This window comes from Phaethon lepturus, unplaced genomic scaffold, assembly GCF_000687285.1.
Source record: "Phaethon lepturus isolate BGI_N335 unplaced genomic scaffold, ASM68728v1 scaffold7879, whole genome shotgun sequence".
In the NCBI taxonomy this organism is placed as follows: Eukaryota; Metazoa; Chordata; class Aves; order Phaethontiformes; family Phaethontidae; genus Phaethon; species Phaethon lepturus.
In genome coordinates this window covers 1-6,971 of record NW_010562703.1, presented here as the reverse complement: position 1 = coordinate 6,971, position 6,971 = coordinate 1, and positions in this window count along the sequence as shown.

Sequence of the window (6,971 nt, the reverse complement as noted above, 5' to 3'; positions counted from 1 at the left end):
TAAGTAAAACTACAATAAGCAAAGTAGTAGTGCTGCACACCAAACATCGAAGTCTGAGTCAGTGCTGTGGAAGACACCCACAACCTACACCTCAAATAACCATGAAAGATGATTAAGAACACACTGTTCACTCACCCTACAAAATAATACCTGAGATTTTCTCATGGAGCCTGCATGTCCATGGAGAAGAACCTAAGATTCCTCAAAGTAAAAATGCTGGAAATTACTGTCACATTTTATAAGGACCCATTTTGAAATTAAAAGTTTGCTTCTGTTGCCTCGACCATCTGCTTCCGATGCCTGTGGAAATCTAGCAACATTAGAGTGAATTTTTAGCCCTCAAAAGTTCTTACATTTGCAAGTTGTATTTATAGGCTTAGAAAAGTTCACAGGAAGCGTTTCAGTAAATCTAATTTTTAAATGTCTTAAGACAACAATAAATTCAGTACCCTGTAAACACATAAAATTTGAATTGCAAGATCTGTTTTTACAACAAACTTGACAACAGACAATTGCCATAACAAAGGAACACTGGAAGGGACCAGGAAACTCATAACTTAAAAACATGCACATAGTCAGAAGGAATGTCTTCTGCAAATTCCACTGGAAGAACACCTGCAACAGTTACCATCGAATTAGTTGTACAGTGTTAACAGGCGCACATGGACCAGACACCTGATACATCTGAGCAGGGGCATAAATGAGACTGAGGAAACCAGAAGCAGATTACAGGCCTAGAAAGGAATACAACTTGAGACTGCAAGTGGAGATTTGATTGACTCAATAATGCTCTCCTTTTGGGAACACAAGCTAGAAATGGCCAAACATATGGGGAGATAGGAGTTTCAACTGCAGGAAATGGACTGCAATTATATAGCGCTGAGGGCATTACACTACTGTTCAAAGTACAACCAGTTTTGGAAACTGGACCCTAATCTCAAAAATGCATGCATTAGAGCAGTTGGCTCAAGTTGCTGAAATGCTGTGGAACAGCTGATCAACTAAACTAATCCACCCATCTTGTAGTACTGGCAAAATACTGTAAAGTTTTTAATTATTCAATTTATTCATTGCAACAGCTATTATCACTTCCCAGTAGAAATCTATATATCTGACACGTGCCACCATCAGCCTCTCCAGAGAAAAACGACATGCAGAAGGAGGTTTTCTGAGAGCTGGTGGTTCTGCTTTTAAGCCTTACAATACACACATATTGACAGGAACATTGGAGGGGGGTGATGATGGTGGTGATCAAAGAAAGCATTCCCAGCAGTAGTTTATAACTACTCTAGAACTAGTCTACATTGTCTTCGCAGGTAGTAACAGGGTGACAGTTTTTATATGCCATTGGGTTCAATTCTACTCTAAATTTATTCCATGATAAAGCTGACCCTGCACAGACCATTTTAACACTCATTAGAGAAAGTTTCATTATGAGACACATGCACAAAAAAAGCATTTGCTTCTCCAAGGAGTCATCACTAATTGTAATCATATTCATGGCAAGTAATTCTAATGGTATCCAGAGCAAAGGTTCAGGTTTGTAACAAAATTACCATGCATGTCATGCAATTTTTGCATGTCAGTTGGGCCATGGTAAAAATGGTCACAGGCAAACTCTAAGACTACATGACACATGAAGCAGTTTAACTGGGTTTAGTTTCTTCACTTTCACTCTTGGCTATGTAAATATTACCTTTCATTTATCAAGGGTTTGGCACATGCCACATTTCAGCTGATGCACAGTAACTTAATCTGCAAGAATTTGGCAGCCCTAATGCTTCTAAAAACAAGGTGCTGTGAAGTGAGCAAGGATTATTACCGCAAGCACTGACAAAACAATATTTTGCAATAGAGAACTATAGCTCCTTTTACCTGAGCACATCATAATGACAGAGAACAAACACAGTATCAATACTGTTTCAAACAAGAAGGCTTTGACAATTCTACATGCAATGTTGGGATTGGAAAGTGGGGTAAATAGCCTTTCACCATTTTTCCTATGCTTATTATTTTAGAATTAATAAGTTTAAAGGTTTTAGTTAAAATCATTAGAAGAGAAATAAATTACTAAAACTTCAATCATCTCCATTTTGGTATAAAATTACTGAAACACATTCACTGAAATATCCATTTAGTTACAAAAACCTCGATTTAGGGTCTGACCACAGAGAATAAATTATCAAAGCACACAAAAGGCTACTACTGAAGCACTATGTTTTATATATTTATGCAACCTTTCTTTACCCAACATATGAGAGAGAGTGCAAGAAAGAGATTGACCAAACACTCCTGCACATGAACTATTTCCAAAGTTACCACACCTCAGCTGGCAACCAATTCTAACACTCATGATTCAAAAGGCAATAACTGACTACGTTAGTATTCTCTTCCATTGCCAAAATTTAGTCTCTATCAATCTGACTGTTTCACTTGCAAAGAAACATAGCTCCAAGTGCAATTGCACTGAATCATGACTGTTGTGCAGGGAGCAAGGGGTAAGAGGTAAAGAGAAAAAAAAGCCCTCAAACAGAAGCAGGAAAATCAGGGGGAAAAGGCCTGTTACAGGACATAACACAGCTACTGAATTTTACTGTCTTGGAGCACTGCCAATGAATTTTAATTGCAAGAATTTCAAAATACATCGAAGAGTTACTTGTTTGATTTTGTTGGGTGTTGGGGTTTTTTTCCCCCCCTTCTTGGGGCAATTAGATGTTTCTTTGTTTTGACAACAAAAATGCATCCAGATAAAACTCCATTTAATGGGCTAAAAATTGCCCAACTAAGCAACCTTGAAAACTGTATATACAAGTAGTTGGGTTAAACATGCAGGCTAACAGACAAAACAATAATAAAAACCAGAACGTTTTCAAATACCTATTATTATAAAGCAAATTCTTAGATTTACTGATCTCTGGACATTGTAAATAATACAACAAAATCAAACATTTGTCAAAATTCTGGAATAAGTAGGTTTATAGTTTTATTTTAGATACTCAAAATAACTTCATGAATTTGAGTGCATGAACCAACATCTACTACCAAGAGCTTAGCTTGCAAAAAGATGATAGAAAATAAGATAACACTCAGTAAACCATTTTCCCAAAGACGCCTAACTGAAATCTTACTATGAATGTCAACAAAATTAAAGAGGGGAAGAAAATTAATCCACATAAAACGCCTGCAGATTTAACCTATGTATTAATCACATCTCTGCTGTCTTGTAAATAAGAATGGGGGGGAAAGCGGGAGCAGGCAGGGAAGGTAGCTGAAAGAAAGAAATTAAAGATGATAGGCATCAGAAACTGAAAATACCTCAGCTTATACCTGACCAGCACCCAACACTCCTGCACACATATTTTAACAGAATTTCTGCTCTTTAGCAACAGCATTGACAGCTTGTGAACCCCTTTGATCACTTTATACAAACTGCTGCCTTTGCCAGTCGTTTCCCACTTGTGTTTGTGGTTAATTATTTCTGTTCAAGCATACCTTCTGGAGACAAGCTGTAAGTCTTTGAGGACCAGAGTGTCTGCCAAATACCTCCTCTATTGACATCTATTGTAAAATAGGTCACAAAAGGCAGAAGCTATTAGATATTTTTCACCCCTCAGCCAATCCAAATTACTAATATGTATGGTGGGATTGCACCTGCTCTACCTTTGCACCTGCTATATCTAGACAAGGCAAGGTATGCAAAAGTAGTCATCTTCTATCATAATAATGTGTTGCCAGAAAAAAGTGTGCTCACAAACTTGTGTCCATTATCTGCTTGTATCATCCTACTAATGTAGCTGCTCCAATAAGAGACACCAGCTATTCAAATAACAAGTTGTGTTAAGTAAGATGTACTTGAGACATTACCTAATAAGTAGGTGTGCCAAGCCTACAGTGAATTAGGTATTTTAAAGGGCAGTACAGAGGGTCTGGCCAAGACACTGAATAAGAAGTTATCTAGACCCAGTCAGAAGAAAACACTGACAACATAGACGTTGGTGAAACTACTGTTTGGTCTTCCATAGTGTTTGTAAACCTCAGTGACACTTTACTTCTTCTCAAAGGTAACTATCAACATCTCACATTGCTTCAATTATTTCTTCAGGTATTGATGTATAACTTTATTAGATTTATTTGAATGCTCTAGACCTAACTTATCAAAACACTTAATATTTATCTAAGCCAAGGACTTACACATTTGGTAATGCAGCTCACTGAAACCATCTTTTTAAGTGAAGACCAGAACAAGAGGTTTAACACATTGTCCTTCCCAGCATAAGCCATCCAATAGCCTTCCTTGATGCCTGCCTAACACAGTCGTTTTTTCCTCTGCTTCATACTAATGGAGTTCTTAAGGAATATAATTTCCTTTCTGTTGCATTCTTTTCTGAGCCTTGGTCTTTCCAGTATTGGCCTTACACGTTCAAATTAGAACAACTTTTTTACTTGTATAGGTTGTCCTACGTTCTCTTTTCTGCATTGCCTTTTATATTTCAGGTCATTCAGTTCTTGCAACTCTCTCAGCCATGAGTCTGTTTCCAGACATCACATCTTTCCTCAGTATAGAGACAGTCTGCATTTTTATCCTTCAATATGAAGGTTTTTTTAACCAGAGGAAAAAAAAACAAGAAACAAAACCAAACATTTTAAAACATTTTTGTAGGTATTACTACGTTCATGTATGTTGTTTGGAGCAGTGTCATCACACAACTTTGCTACACAGATCGATTCTCAATAGCTTTAATACAGCACTCTGAATTACGCAAAACTGAAATGAATGTTAAGCGTGTTCATTAAAAAGTCATTAATAAAGCTGTCAAATTTACAGAAACTTAAACTATATAAAGTTAATCTTTATACATGTATCCAGAGTCTACCAACAGGTTACCAGTCTTAATCTAAACAGGCCAGCTATGAAATACCACAAGGACATAACTTGTTCCCTACAGAATGTAAAAAAACCTCCCTTGGGTATTTAATCATTCAGAGGTGAAAAAATATATGCCTTTTAAAATTTAAGATACAGATATATAGCACCTGTGCAGTGCTACAGCATCCAAAAAGCACTGGCCATTTGTTACAGGGAGAAAAACCTTCCTTCTAATCACTGCTAAAATATTGAAATGTCCTAAATCCATTCAAGACTACTACATGATTCATGTAAATTTTAGCAAGTTTATCAAGGCACAAAGACACTGTATGAAAACACATAGCTGTAATGGAAACGCTTTCAGAGCATGCAGACAAGCATGCAAAAGTATTAAATTTACACAAAATACGAAGACAAAAAATAATACTATTTTTCTAAAAAATAATTTGGTTGCATAATTTCAGTAATTAGGAAGCATAAAATTATCAGTAAACTTCAGATATACTGTGACTGTCAGTATCTACTAATCAATGATGGCCTCCATATAAAGACAGTAGTCTACTACTATTACTACTAATAGTTACTGCCTTTTAAATAGAGGAATAAAATTTGGAGGTCCTCCAAGATCTTTGGAATGAAAGAAATATTGCAGATGCACACACCATTAAACATACTTTAAGTTGCAAATACAAGTGAAAACATCATGCAATAGATCAGGAAAAATAAAGCTCTACAGTTGATGCTTCAACAATGCTACACAGTAGTTCTAGACATGTCAGAGGAAGACGTAGCTTCATACATCAATTTTCACACTAAGCAAATAAACAGGCGATGTAGAGAAAAATTAATTTTCTTCTAGTACAAAGGCACTGTACTGCAGAAAATGGCATTTCATTTAAAGAAAAAAAACATACTGAAGTCTAAAAATATCAAAACTACTTGAAGAGGAAATAATAGAAAAATCCCCAAAACAAGTTCCACATATATAAAAAACATAAAACAGCTGAATATCAAAACTCCAAAGGAAATATTAGTGAGATCTATTTAGTTTTTTTTTTAAACTGTGAGAGCTACTGTGCATCTGATCTGGTAAGAGTTGCCTCATAGAATCATAAGCTGCCAAGAGTAACCACCAGCCATCTACAGAGCTGGAAAAATAAGCTTTTACCTTTTTGTAATGTATAAACATTGCCCAAGGCATTTACAGAATGCTCCATATTTTACATTAATTATTTTGCTTGCCTTCCCTGAACAGAAAGAAGCAGCTATGATAACCGAAGAACTTGTTAAGTACACAAACAGTTAGTTTGATACACTTCTGCTGAAAGATGCAATAACTCAGCCCCTTCAAATAAGACAATAAAATAATCTGTAACAATCTGTAAAAAATATAATATAGAGAGCCTTACTGCTACAGATCAAGTGTACTTTCTCTCCAGCAGTTATGTGTGCTAAGACTCCACACAGAGATTGAACTTTGCAAAGATCCTACAAATGCCTTGAAAAACTGAAGGAAAATCACTTCAGCGATGAAACTGAATAAGGATGCCATTTCAGAAAACAGAAGTGTGAAACAAAAACAGCCAAGACGCAAAATACTCCAGGAGAAGCTTACAAAATATGCTTAATATATAGAGTTCCTAGAAATGAAATTGTACGTAGGGAATACCTCGAGGATGCTTCACACCTGCAGACATATGAACGCACATGTAAAAAAAAAAAAAACCCTGCACCTCTGTGTTTGCTTTTGCCGATGCTGCAGACACCTGGAATGTACATTCAAAACCGAGCCAGGAGTGATCACTGCACACGCATCTGTCTTACCCTTCTTATGCTATTTTACGTTGCCCAGACATACTGGAAAGACATCTCTGTTGCTGTTTTCTTGTACATAAGTTACTAAAGGGACCTCAGCAGAGCACATTCAAACAGAATACTTCCCTCCCTTCAGAACTGGCATGGTACTTTATTTCTACGGACTACTGCGCATCTCGCCTAGCACAGCTGGTCACAGCCTCTGCAAACACCTACGGTAGTCTCTGTTCCCGATTCTTTAACGCTAAAAGCGACAAACACTCTAGACGTACAGAGGACGGCACCAAAA